The 23,126-nt window shown below is 38.4% G+C and overlaps 1 protein-coding gene across 1 annotated transcript in view; it reads left to right on the top strand.

Annotated features, from left to right (window-relative positions):
- The window catches only part of SNTG1 (syntrophin gamma 1), a 4,111,241-nt gene that overhangs the window by 2,740,510 nt on the left and 1,347,605 nt on the right, over positions 1–23,126 (top strand). The gene's annotated exons all lie outside the window — the stretch shown is intronic.

Here is a 23,126-nt window from a genome sequence, read left to right as displayed (position 1 = left end):
AGTCATTGAATGAAATGGCCCACAGATGGACCCAGGAAAAGTTGAACGTTATGTCATATATATTATATTGTCTGTCGGCAGAGCAAAAGATGCCATAGGAAGAGTACATCTACTGTAAAACAAGACTGAAATCTAGAAGTAACAGCAGTGTTTGCCTTTGACTGTAAAGAGATTGCTGAGGGACATGGTGGACTTGGTCCAGCTGAGCTATACAGATAAGGGTCTGATCAAGACAGCTGTACAAGTGCAAGTATTATATCCTGGAAAGGACCTCTGTAAGGCCATAGGGGGTAACAGTCCTGAAGGAAAACAGTATGAGATAAGTCTGGAGACATAGACAAGGAAAGCATGAAAACATGATAAAATTAATCTGAAGAAGTTGTGAGTTAACTTTAGAACATTATTTTAACTTTGGGATTGAAAATATAAAATGAATATATATCTGAAACATTTCAACCTGTATGTTGCTGTGACAAGTTTATTTCAAATTAAGGCATACCTTAGTTTATAAATGAGCTCTTGCTTGTTTTTTGTAGGCAAAGATTTGTAATGTATGCAGTTTGTTCAGTAAAACAAAATAATAACATATAGAAAAGTATGTCATTTGGTGGAATTCCCTAATGTGTGGCTTGAAGAGGCCCCAAGACTATAGTGGTATTCAAATGTAGGCAGCGTTTTACTCTAAGCTATTAATCTTGTTATCTAAACTGCTAAGTATACACAAAACAAGGATTTTATTAAATAAGAAGAGGAAGGCACCGGTGTGCCATGGTTTTAACAAGTGTAGCTGACCCACTCAGAGAGAAACGTCACTTGATTGAGTTTCAGTAGTGCTTGCGATCAGATATTCCCTTTGTTAAGAAAGCAGGAGAGGAAAGAAAGAATGTTATTTTCTTTTATGTTCTTGATGGGATCCTTGAAGTAAAACAAGGTATTAAGAATGCAACATTAAAATTTACCAAGGAAAAGTTTGAAATTGTATGTGTGACAACTACAATAACAGAAATTATTCTGAAGTTGAGCTAGAATGGCTAATGCCATGAAATGGGAGTGGGGAAGCAGCCATCCAAAAGATGAATGCTTGAACTTACTCTTAACTGACTGCAAAGTCAGAAATAGATTCTAAAGAGCTATGATTACAATTTACAGATTTAACTTTGTTAGAACTGTGTCCTCCAAAATTAGTACAAACAGCTCAGGATGAAAATACATTTTAATTGCTGCATGTTAAGTGTCCTAAACAGAGTAATGGGTATCTCATCACCACACCAAAATATTCACGAACAAGACTCTGTGAAGTAAAGTGAAATAATTATTGCTTAACAAAGTGAAATAATTATTGCTTAACCAAGTTGTAGAAGAAAGTACTAGAACAAGTATGGTTGAGTAGTTTAAAAACGTGTATGCACAATGAATGCACTAAGCTGCTGAAAGAAATGCATTTCGAGAAATGTAGTAGGTGTACTCCAGAAATTACTAAGTCTGGGTGTGTATCTAATAAAATGTTGCTTGAATATGCAAGATATGAAAAGTGGTCTGTTAGAAGAAAGTGAAGAAATAACTGTATGGAAAATAATTTTCTAACAACAGAAATTCTGTATCTGCTGTAAATAATTTGCAAAATCTTGGTAATAGTATTTGGACTACTACAAAAAGGTGTTTATGTTGCCATTTTTAAAAGTAGACAGAAAGTCTAGTGAGTTACAGTTAGAAAAAGTAAGGAATTGAGCAAACACTTGATTATATGTATCTGTTGTTTATATGGTTTTGAGGTAGTGCAACAGTTGTGACTTTACTATTACCTGAGGAGTGCATTGCATAAAAATGGAGACAGCAGGCAAACTGAAAAGAGGCTGGAGTATTATTTGTGCTGAAACAGCAGGAGTATTGCTTCTGACTAAATTCTGAGTTTGCCGCTTTTGAAAAAAAATCTGTACTAGGAAAAAATAAGCAATGCAAAATTTTGAGGCAGAGTTGAAAACTAAGTAATGCTTGTGCTTTGTGAAGTGGCACTGAAATTAAAACTGAAGGAAGTTACAATTCCAAAAATTCATTAAGCCATTCAGCTTGTGATAAAAAGGCCTATCTCTCAAGACATGGCCTTTTTTAATTCAAAGATAGATTAGCCAAGATGAGGTAAGACCTCAATACTGGCTAATATGCATGTATCTGAATTACATTTATTACCATGATGTACAGATCATTGTTGACCTGCATATCAAGGCAGTAAACAACTGCTCATGTTAGCCATGTTATTCTTTCCCTCCAGTCACTCCCCAACTCAAACAAACACACACACACACACACACACACACACACACACACACACACACACACACACACACACACACACACACATATGCACAGACATGCAGACACACCATTCTGTCCTCCTGTTTTTCCACTGTGTAGCACTTACCTGTTGTGGCCTGATGGCTAGTATGTCCCACACCTTAAATCCCTGTGCTACTGTTGGTGCGAATACAGCATTTCTGACCACAGTAATCCCTGGAGTTTAGATAATTCTCACACCCCTGATCCCTGTTTTGGTATCAGTGCTGCTATGGCACTTATGAGTATTTCCTGGTGTCATAATCCCCATTGGTGCCATTACAGCATTAAGAGTATCCCATGGTAATCTAGTGCATCTTTCTATCCATGAACACCATACTGTCATTGGTGCCGTGGTGGCACTTAAAAGTATTCGCTGTTGTCTAGAGGTCACCCACAACCTCCTGATCCCCATACTGCCTTTAGTGTCATTACAGCACTTTAGGATTATGCCTTGGTGGTGTACTAGTTCCCCCCACCACGTCCATTGCAAGCAATCTTTTGGGCATAATTAATGCTGCAGTATGATGGAGACAGTTGTGCTGATCTGCACAACCATGCAATTGTTTGAGTCACATGGCTATGTAGATGCTTCCAGAAGGAGGTTCTGGTTAGAGAGCACATGCCCTTCCTCACATAATGACTCATTACCAATCAGCACAGCTGCAGGGTGATTTCTATGCAGTGCGGCCCGCATGTTTTTTGTGTTAGGGATAATGTAGCACCATGTTACTGCAGCTGATAAATCAGGGAAAGGCAGCACGATGTGTACTTGGAGTTGTAACCAATCAAAAATCCAGACAAGATGCTAAAAACATCTGATCTCACCAGCAGTAACGCTGTTTCCTCTCTAGGTCAAATAAAAATCAGAATAAAAATGAATATTGACCTTCAAGCTAATCAGTTATTAAATAATGAAATGGCTACTCAAATAACATACACTTTATTCATTGTAATAGCCATGCCAGGTGTGCACTGTCTATCTTTCTTATGTATTGCATGCTTCCAAGAAGTAAATAAAAAATAAAAAAAATAAAAAAAGTTTACATATATATATATATATATATATATATATATATATATATATACACATATATATATATATATATATATATATACATATATATATATATATATATATATATATATATATATGTACATATATATATATATATATATATATATATATATATATATATATATATATGGGTTCCCTTCAAATTGTAGCTTGCTACAGATCCCCCACCATGCTCTAGGATTCTCACAACACCTTTCTAAACATACTGGAAAATGTTAAGATACAACCAAGTACCCTAATACTGGGTGATTTCAACTACCCTGCCATTAACTGGCAAAACTACTCGTGTACCAACACCTTTGCCCAACGTTTTTTAGAATTCATAAATTCCAATGCCCTGGATCAACTAATCCATAGTCCCACCAGGGGCTCCAATATCCTAGACCCAGTCATTACCATCATGGGAAATCAATGCTCCATACCTACGGTCACCCCCTTGTTGGTCAGGTCTGACCATAAGCTAATCACCCTTAACTTCCACAACCCACCCCCACCCCCCAGTAAGGAAACCTCCATAAAAAACTTCTCCAAAGCCAACTTCATGCTACTCAAGTCAGAACTGACAAACTTCATGACACCCATGCAGTCAGGAACTGAAAGTTCAACTGCTGAATCCTACACTAAGGCACTGTACAAGCACATCCACTCATGCATGAATCATGCCATCCCAAATAGAACCAAGATGCTCTCCTCCAAAAAAAGGAAGCCAATCTGGTGGTCCCCTGCCATAAACAAACTTTACAACAAAAGGAAAAAACTGCTGCAGAAAAGAGGAAAATCCCAGGATGCAAAAAATCCCTTACCAACCTCAGTAAGAAGCTGAGATCCCTCATAAAATCCTCCAAAGCTAGTTATGAAAATAAAATTGCCAAAGATTCCAAAGACAACCACAAGGCATTCTATAACTATGACAAGAATCTAACTGGCAATAATCAGATCTGCTATGAGCTACAACAGAATGGCATTAAATACACTGATCCCAAGGATATTGCCAATATCCTGGCAGATCAATTCAGTGCCAACTCCACCCCCCTCTCACCCCCTAAACGGCCCATCACAGTACCGGAAGATTGCCAAATTCTGGTAATAATGGCCACACAGGTAAAAAATGCACTCTCCAAAGCTAAGAATACAGCATCCATGGGACCAGATGACATCTGGGCTGTGTATTACATGAACTACAAAATGAACTGGTACCTCACCTAAGTGTCATGTTTAATCATAGCCTCACCTCAGGCTTCGTGCCCACTGAGTTGCTCACAGCTACAGTTATCCCACTCTACAAGAGGAGATCCACCTTGGATCCCAGGAACTCCCGCCCTATCAGTCTGATGAGCCTGATCTGCAAGGCCATGGAACGTATTATCATGGAACTTATAAACAAAGATATTGGCAACTTTCATACACTGGACCCCTCACAGTTTGGGATTGTGAAGGGCTGATCTTGTCTCCTAAACCTGATTGACTTCTTTGAATCAGTCTCCAGAGCCGTGGGCAAGGGTAAGGTGGTCCACACAGCCTATCTGAACCTTGCCAAGGCCTTTGACACCATCCCCATCTCTGGAATCATAGATAGACTTACTAAGTTGGGCATTAATCCTTACATCACTCGATGGGTTGCCAACTGGCTTACTTCCAGAATCCACACTATAAAGGTTGCCGACTACAAATCCAGCTCCAGACAAGTGACAAGTGGAATACCTCAGGGTTCAGTCCTGGGACCACTCTTGTTTGACATCTACTTCTCTGAAGTACAGGCCAACACTAAGGGACTCTTGTTAACAAAGTTTGCAGATGACTGCAAACTGGGAGCCATTATTGAATCCCCAAACGATGGGGATACTCTACAAAAGGCCTTACAGGAACAGATGCTTGGTGCCAGAGCCATGGGCTCAAGCTCAATGCCAAGAAATGTATAGTTATCCCCTTTGGGAAAAAACATGTACCCATGAATTACCACATAGGTGGCAGTACACTAAACACCAAAATTGTGATAAGAGACTTAGGGACACAGGTGGACAGTGGTCTCACCTTCAATAACCACATCGCCACAGCAGTCAGGAAATCCTTCTATGTGGCACACCTCATCATTAAGGGCTTTTCATCCAGAAAAAAGGAGGTCATTGTCCCACTGTACTCATCCCTCATTAGACCCATTATAGAATACAACACCCCGTTTGGTATGTACCTCTCAAGACATCTGCAACAACTGGAAAGGCTGCAGAAATACTTCACTAAAAGAATCACAGACCTAAAGCAGATGCCCTATGCTGACTGCCTTAAAAAACTCCAGCTTTACTGTGTTGCATATCGTCTACTCAGAGGTGATCTCTGCTTAACATACAAGGCCATGTCAAACCCAGAGCTGTTGGAAATGCTACACTTAAAGAAATCCCAATCCCTCAGAGCCACACACTCTAGGGATCTAAACCTTGTCATCACAAGAAACAAAACATGCTGGAGGGATACGTTTCTGACACAGAGACTCCCCAGACTCTGGAATAAACTGCCCATACATGACAAGCAGAGCGCCTCTTTGGCCCTTCTCAAAAGGAACCTTGACGATTGGATGGGAGAAAGGAAATTCACCTGGGGATCATGTTAGTCACCCTGCTAGACAGGGATCCAGAAAAGTAAATAGTGTGGGAAGAAATAGCCAGGGAATTGTTATGGCTAGGCCTATATAGGACCTAGGGCCGATAGCCTAGTACCAACCTATGAACCTAAAACATCTAAAATCCATGACATCTAATTTCATAACATTGAGACCAGAACTTCTAAAACCCAAAACATTTAAAACCCATAACATTGAATTTCATAACATATAACAGTACAAATCACATGAAAATAGCATCTCCTCCACATATAACAACATATAATGACACCAAACGACCAAACCCACTTTTTACTATGTTTCTGCAGGGGGGGCTTGATACAGTGAGGTTAGGAAATTAACTTTTCCCCACTGTAGTGTGGTCTTGGAGTTGGTATATTTAATTTACAGGGGGTGTGGGGGGTGCAGGGGGGCCCCCTGCAGAAACATAGTAAAAAGTGTGTTTGGTAGTTTGGTGTCATTATATGTGGAGGGGATGTTATTTTCTTGTAATTTGTAGTGTTAGATGTTATGAAATTTGATGTTATGGGTTTTAAATGTTTTGGGTTTTAGATGTTCTGGTCTCAGTGTTATGAAATTAGATGTTATGGGATTTAGATGTTTCAAAGAAAGAAATTCTATTGGCACGTATGCTGCAGAAAACCAGAATGTTGTGCACAAATTGAAAAGTGTATGGGATAGTCGAAGACACTTATGCGAATGCAGTAGAGCATTCGCATGTGTGCTCGACTATATATACAAAGATCTTGGTACAGTGGGGATTGGAAATTCATCCATATCCCCACTGTAGTGCAATTAGGGAGTTGGAATATATTAGTAGCATGGGGTATGGGGGGCACAGGGGAGCTTGCCCCCCCTGCAGAAACGTGACATATTGTATAGGAGTTTGATTTACATCAACTCCTATACGGCTATCACGTGATGTTTTCAGTGACAATGTTGACTCAAATGTGTTGATCATTTTGGTCGAAATTGTGTAGGAGTGGAAAGTTGAGTTTCAGTGTTTATTTTTGTTATTGCGAATGGCAAATTTTTTTTTATTTTTGCCTTTCGCAATAATAATAGTAAACCAGTATATATATATATATATATATATGAGGGTCTACTTCATTTCATTGAAAACACATTTCACTGAAACTCATTTTGTTGAAACATGGCCCCCAAATTAGTAATCCAACGACGCTCCTTATATATATATAAGGGTCTACTTCATTTCATTGAAACTCAGCTGGCTGAGCACAATTCACTGAAAGCTCACTTCACTAAAATCTCATTTGACTTAAACTCATTTTACTGAAAGGTATATGCCCTGTTCCTCACTGTAGTGCAATTTTGGAGTTAGTATATATAGTAAGGGGCATGGGGGGCACAGCCAACCATATTGGGGGGTATAGTTTGGGTATATATTGTCGTCTGGAAAGAGTTATTCATTCGACATGTAAGTATCCATGTCTATGGGTTACAATGTTTAAAATAGGTGGGGGGCTACGCACTGGTCGATTTTGTTTCACACTATTAACTGCTGCCTTTTCAAAATCACTCAAAACTATTGCAGGTTTAAATAGCAACCCATGTTCCCGACATAATTCCAGTAAAAATTTCCAAAAATAATCATATATTTGTTCAGATTTAGATTTTAGTACACCATATATTGCTGGAAATACCTTTCCAGTAATATTGCCCTGTAAATTACAATGGACAATATAACGTTGCTTACACTCACGGGTGTTTAAAGGGAATGTTCCATCTAACAAAATAACTTCACAGGAACATAGTGTTCGTAAGTTATTAACAGTTGTAATAATGACAGCTGGAGTACTTTCAGTATATTCACCAGGGCTTATTATGAATGCACCCATCTTAAATGGCAACATATTAGCAGTTAGGCTTGTCACTATATCAGCTGAGGTGCTGGCCATTACCTCTGATACATTTCTGCACAGCTCCTCCTGAGTTGTCTCAGCACATCTCTTTATACTACACCGTATTTGCACTTCATCAAACTTTTCTAAATTAGGTCCATGAAAATGCACAGTAGTTTTCAACAGCCTTTCCTCATCAGTTATAGTTTCACCCACACAACACCCCTTAAATTTATCCTTTGCTTTTCTAATACAGCACCAGTAGTTTCTGCTACCTCTACTTCTTTCTAAGTAGTACTGATAGCCATCAATATTTAATAGCCTTTTCCCTTTCTGCATTTTGGTGGTGATATAAGTGGATCCCAGTATACTTGGGGTTGTTTCTCTGCTGTCCGATATATTCAGTTTTTGAAACTTGTCCTACATACAAAATACATGTAAAAGGATGCTTGCTTATGTATCTATTAAAAGTATTTGTCCTCATGACTGTTTAACTTTTACTCACCAACGTATGCGGCTACATGTAAATCCAAGTATCCCTGCTGTGCTGACAGTAAAGCTGTCCATTTAAGTTGTATACAGCCTCCAGACATGCACGGTTATATTGACGTCACTTCATAATGACGACAACTTCTGTATGATGCTCGTAATTCTGACAGCACTTACTTTACGAACTTACTGCTGTCGTATATTGTGAGTTAGATTATACTACATTCAATATTTTTATTTTAGCATTATTTAACGTTGATGATATGAATTTCAGCGTTTTGATAGTAAACTATATATATATATATATAGGTTCAAATAAGATCTGATCTGCATTGAGTAGACTGATAGCCTTGTATTTACCCATGAACTTGAATGAAGTCTGTCAGCTCAACTTTTTTTTTTTTTTTTTGGAGTTAGAGTGTGCTTTAAACCAAGAGGTGTCTAATCAAAATGATGTATATATCAGGCATGTGCTTCTAATATATTAGATGCTTTCAGCTTAGAAAAAGCTGAGAATAATGAAAAAAAGTCACAGTTATCAGGCTGTTTTAAATGCAGCTTGGTACAGAGTCTAGATAAACAAGGCACTCTATGCTGGAGGTTTCTGATGTGGAAAAGGAGTCCATGGCAGAAGAGGATGAGTTGTTTGATACAAAGTTAAAGTAATACATGGCATGAAAGGCAGTCCACAGAAAAAAATAAATATGTTGCATGAGTGGCAAAATTCAATGTAAAATTCAAGTGGTGAAGTATGAGAAACAAAATGATTTGGCAAAATGTTCAGTGGAGAACCTTGTTTAAAAGTTTAAAGTGTTAAAAAATACCACTGCTCAAATAAAAGCAAAGAGTCGTTCATGCAAATGAAAAGATGAAAAAAAAACTATATCAGAATTATACTAAAGAATGGATCTTACTAACTCCGTGAGTCAGTTAAAATGAGCTGAGAAGCAAGTCTATTAAGAAGCCCATGAGATGGTTGGTTCAGATAATAAGGCAATAATAAACGAATGAAACAAGGCAAACTGAAATAAATAATACATTGACTCAAAGGCAGACTGAAACAATAAATGTAGTAAAATACATGTAGCAGAAAAACAAATTGCCAATTGAGCACTAGAAAAGTAAAGTGTTCATAGACTGTACAAGTAAAAAAACTGCAAGTAATTAAAATCATCAAGATAGTCTAAATGGTTATCATGAATGTCTTCCACAGTGGACTGATAAGGAGGAAAAACAGCCGAGACAGTTTTCAGGATAAAAGTGTAAAGCAAGTGGAAGACTAGAAACTACCATTTGAAAATGTCCAGAGGTAATAAACTGTTGTCAGTTACTATAAGGAACATATCTGTTGGTGGTTTGGATTACACTGCTGATGACCAGCCTTGGAAGTGATATTTGACAAATATAGGCATGTTTTGAAAGCCATTTTGGACTGAGAAAAAAATGACAAAAATTCAATTCAAGTGTAACTTGGACAATCAGATGAGGAACAGGAAATTCATCCATGGTTTGGCAACTATGTCTTTAATGGACACAGCCAGCCTGTAAATGCTTCATTTCCCAGGTCCCTGCGTGCAAATGTTTCATCTCGCATCCCTCTGCTTACACTTACCAAGGGTACCAGAACTTATTAGGGATTTGAGATGCATGGCTAGGCTTAAAAAGGGCCTTGTGGTCATTAGCCTGATAAACACCTATGAACTTCTCCTCCATAGGCTAAATATTATAGACCTTACAACTCTCTCAAATAGCTAGTTCATCAGCTGCCTAAACAGTTGCACCCATTTTCTAAAATTGAATGACTCCCACTCTACATTTCTTCCAAGCACAACAGGAGACCCAATAGGCTCCATACTTGGGACATTATTTTTCAATATCTTTGTTAAGGACATGCACAAGGAATCAAAACTTGCCACCATAATGCAATATTCTGAAAAGACAACTTTAGTTTGCTCAACCCCAAATCTTACCACATTAAAAACCATCACACAGGAAGCTTTCACCTCTGTAGAAAACTTGCTAAATAAATCCCATTTTCTCTTAAACCCCAACAGGCCAACCTATCCCTATTCCTTCCAATCAAAATTACACCAAACGTAATACTATCCCCTCAAACAACACAAAAACTGAAAATGTCACCAATTCAAAATTGCTAGGAGTTATCATTGATAAGTTAAACTTTGATCTGCACATTAGCACTGCAGTCAAAAGACACATTGCAAATTAGGATCTCTTTACAGAGTAAAGCACCTGCTAAGTGGTCACAGTGAGAAAATAGCTGTCACCTCCCTTCTACTTCCTACCTCTTATATTCTTCAACAATATTCACAGATCTCAATTCTACCACCAAACACAAATGGAAATGCACCTACTAAAAATTAACAAATTTGCTTGCAGCCTTCCAAATTGGTCTTAACACTGCATGACAGTCAATGCCATCCAGTGACTTGAATGTCTTGAACACATTACCCTGTCTCAGCTACTCACAGCCCACAAAATACTTCACCATCCACTTAAAACACCCTTACTATCAAATCTTATTCAATGGCATGTACTAAATGGAATCCAAAGGTCCTCAGAACTTTAACTGTTTCTATTAAATGAAACAATTATTATAGACTCTTACTACTCTCTGATGCCATCTCCAAGGCATGGAACAAACTTACAAACATCATCATGTGGTTATGCTGAGGTTATTAAGAAAACGTAACCACTTTCATCCTTCTAACCTGCACGTAAGACACATACCTCTAAGGGTCACAAAGGTGCAGACTCCAAGTCCTTATGGCCCACTGAGACTGCATCAAACCATAGTAATGTTTTAGTAATAGGTGACTCTATTGTAATGCATATGGACACTATGCTCACCAGGTTGGATACGAATAGGGTGACTGTTAACTGTCTAACTGTAGCCAGAACCTGGGATGTAACCATGGCTCTTAGATCCCTCCAACTTGACAAATATGATTACGACCTGATAATGGTCCACATGGAGGTGAAGACCGTAGACTGTCTGCCCAGAGAGGCATGCAGAAGGATAAAACTGAGTTTGCTATGCATGTGTCTGAGGCAGGAAAGGCACTGGTCTTGAGTGATATTTTGCCATCACCCAGAATGATGCTGAGATTCAAAGGCAAGATAATTGCCTTTGTAGTTGGTATCATTTTAGGGGGATCCAGTATGTGTCAGCTTGGGATAAGATGAATGACAAGTCTTCCTTCTCTGCCAGGGATGTCCTTCACCTCTCTTACCAAGGCTTTTGAATTCTGACTAAAGGCTTTGTTGTCCCCATAGTGCCTTTTTTTGCAAAGTCCATCTGATAGACATTCCAACCTAGAAAGTTAAATTGTAATTTAAAACAGCAAAATCCACCAAGAAAAGCACTGTTTTTTCTTAGCGTAGTTAAAAGTTAATGTTAGCTATTTGTCTCAAAGACTTCATCAGAAATAATAAAAAACACTTCCAAATCCCTTTTAAACCATTCAAAAAACATTTGACCAATCAGATCATCTCAATAATAAATCAATTAAATACATACAAACATTTAAAGACATGCTACAAAAAATGTGCATCTCCAAGTGTGCACACAGTTAACACATTATAAAAGACAAGGGCATTCACCACTGTATATTCACTTTAGTAATTTTCCTATTTTTTCAGAAACATTTTATGTTCACCATATCATTCTGACCAGGGGATAAATAAGAAGCAAGTTTAATCTGCCATTCCGCCTCTCTTTATTCAACATAATTTCTAAAGTCCCCTCCCCTAAGGTCACGTTTAACAACTTCCACTATAGAAAAAGTAAATTTCTTCCAGTTAGAACATGTCAAAGAATGCTTAAAAATGACATTATTACTAATTTTTGTTTTTATAGCATACAAGTGCTCTAATACCCATTTCCTTAAACTTCTGGTAGACATGCCCACATAAAAACTAGGGCATGTTGAACACATTGCAATATACACTATCCCTGATGTACCACAGCTCAAGTTTCCAGGGATGGGTATGGTAAACTGTAGATGTTCCAGGAACACAAAAGGACCCTCGGAAATAAATCTGCATGCCATGCACCCTGAACATTTAAACATACCCCCAGTTTCACCAGAAGTAGGGGTTAGCCCAAAGTTATTATTTTCTAACAAATGTTTAAAATTTTGATTTTTCTTTTAAACAAAATGGAGACCTTCTCCAAGAACTTTAGATAAATCTGCATTGCCCATAACTACTTTCCAGTTTTCGCTAATAATCTGATCGATGTAATTACTGTCTACATTCATATCCAAACAAAATCTGGGACCTTCTGCCCCTCTCTCTTTGGTGTGTGTGCCACTAGATGCTACATTCTGAGCTTTTTTAACAGAACCTCTTAACAGAATAGGAGGAAAATATGTCTGTCTCTTATGAATGACCTCTTGAACCATATTTTCAAGTATGACAGAAAGCACCACAACAGGATAAAGCAATGGGCATCCAAATTAAGGGTAAACCAGTGGAAAAGGAAGCAACTGGTCAGGTGCCATATCAAGATATTTTGGAGCCTTCCACAGAAAACCAGTATAAACCTTCATTTAAAGCTAGTCAGCAGGGAAAGGAACAGGAAACTGTGTAAACTCTGATGCAGTCAGTGTTGAGGAGTGATAGGCCAGTGAGTTCCCATATGACAGAGCAACAGATGACACAGGATGAAATTGAAGAGAATGTGCCACAGGAAGATGCTATAGAACTTTCTATAGAATGCCCGCAGGAAACAGAAAACAAGGGATGTGCCCTCAGTATGGAAGAGAAGGAGTTAAGAGAAGAGTTGCTTGATTTAATAGACAAAGACAGATATATTAAGATCAATGAGCGAAATAGGCTGCAGAAGGTTAATAAAACCCCAAAAGTCAGAGGTTTGATAAAACAAATGAACATAGTAATTAGGACTGTCCATAGAGATCCATGCGATATAACAGAAGTAAACAGAATATATTACTGTACTGCTAAATTAATAACTGATAAAGTTCTACCACAGGAACACAGAGTAGTGAGGGAAAAGAGGAGGCAAAAGTGAATACCATCATGGAAATATCAAATTGAGAAAACTAATAAGAAGCTAAGACAAGAAGTGTCATTGTTAAAAGATTATAGAATAGGGAACAGATCAACAAAATTACTAAGAAAGATAAATGTGATAAAAGCAATGCGCAGTATTATAACAGACCAGGATCTATTATGCACTATTGGAGATAAACGGGCAGAAAGACTTAGAAGATATGAAGGTAAATATAAGGGAAATAAGCAATTTATTGACGACCCAAAAAAGTTTTATAGAGAATTGGAAAATAAGGTAAAAGGAATTGAAAGACCACCAAAAAAAGAGGGAGTAGATACATTTTGGAGAAGTATCTGTGAAGATCCTGTTGAACATAACAAAGATGCTAAATGGATAGAAGAAGTAAAAGAAAGAATAAGACGTTTAAAGGTACAAGATATGAAATAGGATGAAATAACAGCCAGAGAGATTGAAACAAAGTTGAGAAAAGCCTCTAACTGGAAAACACCAGGCCCAGATGTAGTACCTAACGTTTGGCTTAAAGTATTAACTTCTTTGCATGAGAATTTAGCCACGAGTAAGAACTATTTATATGCGCACCCGAACACACACCACACTGGTTAACAACAGGAAAAACAATTCTCTTACTTAAGAGTGAACCCTAAAACTATAGACCAATAACTTCTCTTCCAACAATGTATAAACTATACATGGGAATTGATGCAGAGAGAGTTTATAGTCATATAGAAGAAAACTCAATTATGGCAGTAGAACAAAAGGGCAATAAAAGAAAATCATATGGAACAAAGGATCATTTGTTGTTAAACAAAGTTATAGTGGAGAACTGAAAGAAGAGGAAGAATCTAAGTATGGCATGGATTGACTACAAAAAAGCATTTGATAGTATCCCACATTCATGGATAAAAGAGTGTTTAAAAATGTATAAGATACACCCTGCTCTGATTGACTACATTATAGTTACTATGAAACAGTGGCAGACCACTTTGCAATTAAGCCATGATAAAGGACAGATTATTATCCCAGGGATAAAAATTCAAAGGGGGATAGTCCAGGGTGACTCTTTGTCACCATTGCTATTCTGCCTTGCCATTAATCCATTACGCTGTTTACTTAACAGCTTAGGCCATGGCTACATTTTCGCTCCTTGAAAACAGCAAAGTCTAATGACTTCTAATATTCTCTTTGTCGATGATTTAAAACTGTATAGCTTATCAGATGAGGAACTGAAAGCACAGCTGCAGGTTGTCAAAACCTTTTCAGATGATATTGGAATGTCATTTGGTCTTGATAAATGTGCAAAAGCAACCTTTAAAAAGGAAAACCACAGCACCAGGAAAATATCAGTTTGGGGCAAGAATGTGATATAAAAGAAGTTGAGCAAGAGAGAGTGTATAAATACTTGGAAATTGATGAAGGATCAGCAATAAAACATGAAAAATGCGAATAAAACTCAGTAAACAGCATTGACATCTAGGAACAAGATCCAAGCTATAAGTCAATTTGCTCTTCCTGTCCTAACTTATAGTTTTGGAGTGATTGACTGGCCCCAAAAAGTGTTGGATAGATTGGATATTTAAACAAGAAAGATGCTTCATGCTTTCCAAATGATTTACAAAAGTCAGTGTATACCAAAATTATATATTCCCCATTCCGAAGGAGGAATGGGCCTGCTTGAAATTGATTACATGCATAGATCTGCAATCGTGGGACTCAGCACATATTTACTGACATCACAAGATCCAAATGTAGTGAAAATTTTGAAACATGAGGAGAATAAATCAAAGATGATGTCTCTGCTTAGTTTAGCAGAAGCATATCAACGTCAAGCAGGAATGGAAATCAAAGCAGAAGTGGATAAAAACCAGGCATCAACTGAATGTGCCGAAAAACAAAAGCGAGAATATAAGGTGAAGGACCAGATGAGAAAGCAGGAAATGTGGAAAAAACATAAATATAGTTGCAAGTATAGAAACCTTCTGGAAGAGCCTGATGTTGATTAAAAATGAATGCAGAAATGGTTAAGGAGAGGCAAATTCAAACCAAGAAATGAAAGGTTAATATTGGCAGCCCAAGATAGTGGGCTACGTACATGCTGGTTTACAAATTCTATTGAACATGTAGGAGAAACAGAGATATGTAGGTTTAGTAAAACCGAATTGGAAACAGTCACACACCTTGTTGCTGGTTGCAACGCACTAATGACAGAGGGACTATATATTGAAAGGCATAATAATGTGGCGAAACTGATACACTGGAGATTGTGCAAACATTATGGTATCAAAGTGGCTGAAAAACACTGGAAACATGACCCACAATGAATCATAGAAAATGATGAAGTTTATATCACATGGGATCACACAATACCAAACGTTCAAAAGATAGATGCTAGAAAGCCAGATATAGTGGTCCAAGAAAAGAAGAGAAAAGTAGCATTGATCATTGAAATCACCACACCCAGTGACTACAGTGTCTTGCATACAGAGAGAAATAGTCATAAAATACCTGGATCTGCAGGCAGACACAAGAGTCATGTGGAAGAAAGATACCCAGACAGTTCCAAAAGTAGTAGGAGCAACGGGTCTTATAAAAAAAGAATTTACAATCGTATTTCAATATGTTAACAATTCATGTAACACCATATGAATTGTAGAAGGCGTCATGACTGGGCACATTGCGGATGCTGCGAAGAGTACTTTTGGCTGACATCAAAGAGTAAAACAATACTAATTTCATGAACTTAAATCGTACTTTGACTTAGGAATGGGGTCCATTCTTGTCATGGTATTAGAAACCCAAAAGACTTGGAGAAATTAAAAACAGCAGAAACAGTATACATTTTCAGGTAATCTTATCTTCATTTTAAAGTATGACAAGTTTCAGTAATAAATTACAAGATGTACATAGTGTAGTAGCATAAAAAAATTGAAAAAAAAATCTGAATATGCAAAAAAAAATCTGTGTGAATAAAAAAGTATGTAATATATTGACTTGATTGAAAATCTAGAGAAAAATTAGGGTATAGTAGCTCTGAAAGCTCATAAAGGTCCACCAAGCTATGTATGAACTCATATCATTGCACCGCATTTACTAGCATGATTCAGTCATAGTCCATGAGGTGTAATTGACCTGAGACATATCCCTCCCATGCACATTATATGAAGAGGGACATTATGGAGCTCTAGAACTATGTGTCACAGGCTGGTATTTACATAGCACTGAACAGCATTCTACCGTCACCAAGAATGATACTACAATATGAACAGAAGATGATGGACTTTAAGAACTGACTTAGTTTTTGTTGTTATTCTTTTGGATACAGTTCTTGTCAGCATGGGATAACATAGTTATCGAACCATGTTGCTTTGCCAAAGATGGTATGCAGCTGTCCTTTCTAGGTTTTAACTACTGGCTAAAACATTGTCCTCCCACAGAGAGTCATTTTTAGGCAATGCCAAGTTGCCAAACCATCCAACATAGTAAAATCTACCCAAGGAAGCTCTAAAGGTGTCACTGCTCAATGCTAGGAGTCTAAACAAGAAGCTCCACTCCCTCCCAGCTCTTGTAACCTTGGAGAATACAGACATCTGTGGAGTTACCAAGACATGGTTTAAAGCTGCAGAGAGTGCCCCAGCACTGCAAGACTTCAGTGCCTTCCACACATTTAGACCAGCAGCTACACAGACAGGGACTAAAGGTGGAGGTGTCTTGATCAACATCAGCAAAAAGCATGCCTCTAGGTTGGTTAAACAGGATGACACACTGGAGTACCTCCATATCCAGATTACCATAGACAAAGTCCCATACCATATCATAGCAAGCTATAGGTCACCCTCTTCTCATGAAATCCACAGCTTATACTTAGACATATTGGAGATACTTACTTTTCCATCAAATACCATACTCAAGGGGGATTTCAATTATTCTTATATAAACTGTGAGCCCTACACAACACCATATTTGCAGATGCAGAGATTCCTAGACTTTGTAAACACAAAACATCTTGGACCAGTTAATGCATATGCCTACTAGAGGTGCAAACACATTAGACATGATACCCACAAATATGTGACACCACTGCACTAAGGTCAGACTACAAAGCAGTCTCCTTCAAAATAAGAATGAGTAATATATCACCAGGAAACAGTATAACAGATGAAGCTTCTCTGAGGCAAGCTGCCTTTTACTAAGTGATAACCTCTCAAAGTTTCAAGCCCCTCCAAACCCAAACAATACAGCTCTATAGAATCAAGTCAGTGATTGCACAGAAGCTGCTGTGCCTGCCAGAAGTAATCCAAAAACTAACTCAAAAAAACTAACTGCCCTGGTAGAAACCAAAATTAATCAGGTTGTATGACAAAAGAAAAAAGAGTCATAGCTAAAATTAGGAAGTGTAACATCGAAAAAGATAAAAACTTTCTCATCAAATTGAATAGAAACTAGGAAGACTATTTAAGTCCAACAAAGCCCATTTTGATGTAAAGATAGCATCCCTGGCAAAGGAGAATTCTAAGGCTTTCTTTAGCTATGTCCAAAACCACAAAGGCAGTACACAACAGTGTGCTGAACTGTTGGTAAATGGAGCCATGCTCATGGAACTGGGGGAAAGAGCAAATTTCCTCACTGACATATTCAGCTTCAGTTTTAACCCCCCCCCCCAAACACACATGCCTAGTCACTCCCCCCAGGAAATACCACCAAACATAACCCATCTAGCTGTTAATAGGGAGCAGGTCTTAGATGTGGTCTCTAAGGCCAAGAATACAGCCTCAGTGGGCCCAGATAATATATCAGGATACCTGTTAAATAGCCTGAAATATGATCTATAAAGGCCACTGAAGTTATTATTCAACCATAGCCTCCGCGCAGGCTTCATGCCACATGAATGGAGGACTGCAACAGTCATTCCTCTGCACAAGGGTGGACCATCAGTGGATACTAGAGACTACAAATCCAGTATTCTAAATAGTCACATTTGCAATCCTGTAGAAAGAATTATCATTGTACTGACTAACAATGACATAGGAAACGTTCATACACTGGACCCAACCCAGTTTGCTTTTGTCAAAGGCAGCTCATCCCTACTGGACTGATGGACTTCTTTAAGAAGGTTATCAAAGCAATGGTTGAGAGTAAAATGGGGGATACTGCACCCCTTGACCTAGCTAAGAAATTTGATACAATACAAAAAGCCAAATACAAAAATACAATACAAAAAGCCAAATTTGAGGTTAATCTGGCCTCCCAAGCCAAGAACAACCACAAAGCATTATTTAGCTATGTCTGCATCCTCAAAAACAATACACAATTGTGTGCATAGCTCACTGTAAATGCAATCACCTATACTGAGCCAGAAGATATAGCAAACCTAATTGCCGATAAATCAGCTCCAACTTTGCTCCTCTCTACCCCTCAGCCTTCCCTCAGAATATACCATCTAATATAACTCCCCCCTGCTATCACTAGGGAACTGATCCTTAATGCTCTCTCTAAAGAAAAGAACACTGCATCAATGGCCCTGACAGTATCCCAGGATGCCTTCTAAATAGCATGAAACATGACTTATCAGGCCTCTGGAATTGCTATATAACTGTAGCATCTAAACAGGCTTCGTGCCCCATGAATGGAGAACAGCAACAGTCATTCCTCTGCACAAAGGTGGGCCATCTACAGACCTTGGAACCTAAAGACCCATAAATCTCACTAGTGCTATATGTAAAGCCATGAAATGAATTATCATGGAAATGATCAATAGTAATATAGTAAACCTCCAGACACTGGACCTAACCCATTTCGGATTCATCAAGTGCAGGTCATGCCTACTTAACCTGGTGGACTTCTTTGAGAAGGTCACCAAAGCAATGGATGAGGGAAAAATGGTTCATACTGCCTACCTTGACTGGCCAAGGCATTTGACACAATACCCCACTCGGGCATTGTTGACAAACTGAAAAGGTTAGGTACAGGCTCATATGTCACCCAGTGGATAGCCGACTGGCTCATAGACAGGACCCAAGAAGTTAGAATTGGGGCAGTCCATCTCTTCAAAAGACCTGGGTATATGGTGGATTCAGCTATGAGTTTTTCTAATCATATCAACCAATTGGTTAATGATAGTTATAGAACAATAGCTTGTATAAAAGATTTATAAAGTCTAGGAAATCAAAAATGAAGAAGTCATTGTTAGTTACATTAGACCCAAACTTGAGAATGGAATAACAATATGGAAACCCTACAGGGAAACAAGCTGAGTAAACTGGAAAGAGTACAGCAGAAATATACCAATGGCATCCATGGATGTGAAAATTTAAGTTATTATGAAAGACTAAAGTATCTGAACTTGTACAGTGTCTCTTACAGATATCTAAGAGGAGATCTCACTCAAGTATATAGGGTATTTAGAGACAGCTACCTCTGGTGATGTTTGGGGTTATCAAAAAGTACTAGAGAATCATCAGATAACCTATGTAGAAGGTTCTATAGGAATGAGAAGTATACTAATTGGTTCTCTGACAGAGTAGCTGATGCATGGAACAGACTACTAAATTACATTAAGGCAAGTAATAGCTTAGATATTTTTAAGAACAGCCTGGACACTTATTATGGGAACAAGTGGTTTGGTATATTGGCAAGCTAGAAGGGCATTAATGCCAGTGCTTGATGTATGTATTGGACCGCTCCTTTTTGGCATTTGCTTCTCTGAAATCAAGGCTAATGTCAGTGGTCTCTGGCTGACTAAATCTGCAGATGATAACAAATTAGGAGCTGTCATTGAATCCCACATTGGCACAAATGTTCTCCACGAGAGGCAGACACAAATAACTGGTGTCAGAGCCATGGACTAAAACTATATGCCAAGAAATACATAATAGTATCCTTCAGGAAGTCATCCACTCTGGTAACTAACATATTGACAACACACCCCTTAGAGCTGACCCAGTAGTCAGGGACTTAGGGACACACATAGATGGTAATCTAGGCTTTGAGCATCATGTGTTTATAGTAGTGAGGAAATCCTTCTATGGTGCTCAACTTAGAAACAAAGTTATGGCATCTAAGTCCATAGAAGTCATTGTTCCACTGTATTTGGCATTCTTCAGACCTATAATTGAGTACAATGCCCCTTTGGTATGTACCTAACCAGGCATATCCAACAATTGGAACATCCACAGAGGTTCCTCTCTAAAAGAATACAGGGTTTAAGTAAACTGTCCTATGCAGACCACCTCAAGGCTCTATCCCTGTATTCTGTCTCCTACAGGCTTTTGAGGGGTGATCTATGCCTGACATACAAGGCATTGTCAGACCCCACTCGGATGGACCTTCTGCATATCTGCAAAACAAACAGCACCAGAATTACCTGTTCTAAAGACTTTAACCTTGCCTGTGATATAAATAGGACCTGCTGGACAGACAAGTATGTATCCCAGAGATTATGTGTCTCTGGAACAGGGTCCCCATCCATGTGAAGCAGAGTTCCTACCTAACCCAATTCAAGTGCAGCCTGGACAATTGGATGGGGAACAGGAAATTCATCCCTGGATTGGCACCTGTCACTCTTCCAGTCAGGATAAAACAGATGAACAGTTGTGGGTTCAGTTCAAGCAGCTTTATTACACACAGACACATCTTGATTGAGGTTTAGTAACTTAAACTTAAATAAACTTTTAAACAGACTGACTACTACACTCATAGATGTTAACAGTCTGGCTGTTCTCTCAAAATGGCAGTGCTGCCTGCATGTGCTCACTATTTATATGCATGTGCATACACTTGGAAATGGTTCTTAAAGTTACAACACATGATCTGTTCTACAGCATGTATGTCTCCAATGGACACAGGCAGCTTGTAAATGGTTTATTTCCCAGGCCGTAGCTTGTAAATGTTTCATCTCCCAAGCCCCTGCTTACAGTTATCAAGGGTATCAGAACTTGTCGGAATGTTGGGTGCATGGCTAGGCTTAAAAAGGCCCTTGTGTTCATTAGGCTAGTAAACACCTATGCACCTATGAACCTATCATACTCCACTCAGGCATTGTAAACAAACTCATGGAATTAAGCATGAACTCCTGTGTAAGTCACTGGATAGCCAGCTGACTCACAGGCAGGATCCAATAAGTTAAGACAGGAGATAGTACCTCCACAATGAGGCCAGTCACCAGTGGATTACCCCAGGGCTCTGTGCTGTGCTGGCTCTTCCTTGGCATCTACTTTTTAGAAATTAAGGTCAATGTCAAGGGCCCTATCTTACCAATTCTACAGATTATCGCAAGTAAGGAGCAATCATAGAACTCCTTTCAAGATGCTAACATATTACAGAAAGGTCTAACACAGACAACAGGTGGCAAAGCCATGGCTTAAAACTCCATGCCAGGAAATGCATAATAGTAGCTGTTTTGAAGTCAGACATCCAAGCGAAACTATCTCTGACAAAATTTCCCTAAAAGTAGACACAGTAGTCAGCACTTTGGGGATTCATGCAGATAGTATCTTAGCCTTCAACCAATATGTGTCTAAGGTGGTAAGAAAATCATTCTATATTACTCAAATTATAAGCTAGTGTGGTCCATAGAAGTAATCTTGCTACTGTACTCAGCCTTCATGAGACCTTTCATTAAATATAATGCCACCTTTGGTAAACAGGCATATGCAATAACTGTAATGTCCACAGAGGTTCCTCATGAAAAGAACAGAGGGTGTAAACACATTGTCCTATTTCTGTATTCTGTTTCCTAAAGACTACTGAGATGCGATTTATTCCAGCATAAAATGCATGTATGGATGCAGTTATTAGGGTCATTTTCCACATTCACAAAAAGAACAGCACCAGAACTGCTAGACATAAGGATTTAAACTTTATTTGGAACTTAAATAGGGCATATTGGAGGGACAGGCAAGTATCTCAGAGAATTCCTATTCTCTGGAATTGGTTTCCCATCCATGTGCAGCAGAGCCTTTCCCAAAAAGTATTCAAACACAAGCTGGGCCAGTGCCTGGGAAATCAGAAATTCACCCTTATCTGATACCTATGTCTCTGATGGACATAGATAGCTATTAAATCATGTCATAACTAAAATATGCTTTGTAAAATAACCTCTAAGACACACTAACATGTTGAGTTGCATAGCTAGACTTATAAAGGCCCCAGTGGTTGCTAGCCTAGTATACACATATGAACCTATAAAAGAGAGAGCAAGCAGGAGATTGTACGTGGTTGATGGAGTATAAACGACTGTTTTGTTCATAAAGATGAACTAGGATCACATACAGTAGTCAGATAAGCACATGTTCTTCTGTGCATCTCGAAGCAATGTTGTAAAGTGCCTTGTGTTAACATGCCATCTATGGAAGATGCAACACTACCAAGTTTTGCAAAATGGTTATGTTCTGCACTTACGGTGTCAACCCAACCAACTGCCAGTTTATGATGATGGTCCAGTAGCTGATTCCGTCTGTACCAATCCTACCTGTAGCCTCTGAAAGTCTGTAATGAAGTGCCAACCACAAACCCAAGTAACAGAGATGGGTACCCTACTTCTATCCTGGAGGTTGTCTGTCAAATGCACTGTTATGTCTGTCTCTGTAAAAGTTTCATTTTGTACTCTCTGAATACCAATAATATTACTCAGTTATATATATATGTGAAAGAAAATATTACCTAGATTAAGGGTAACAAAATTATTTGGGAGAAATCTCATGA

The sequence above is a fragment of the Protopterus annectens genome, chromosome 3.part0 (assembly GCF_019279795.1).
Source record: "Protopterus annectens isolate FY-2018-M chromosome 3.part0, PAN1.0, whole genome shotgun sequence".
NCBI lineage: Eukaryota > Metazoa > Chordata > Ceratodontiformes > Protopteridae > Protopterus > Protopterus annectens.
This window is presented reverse-complemented; position numbering and strand designations above follow the sequence as displayed.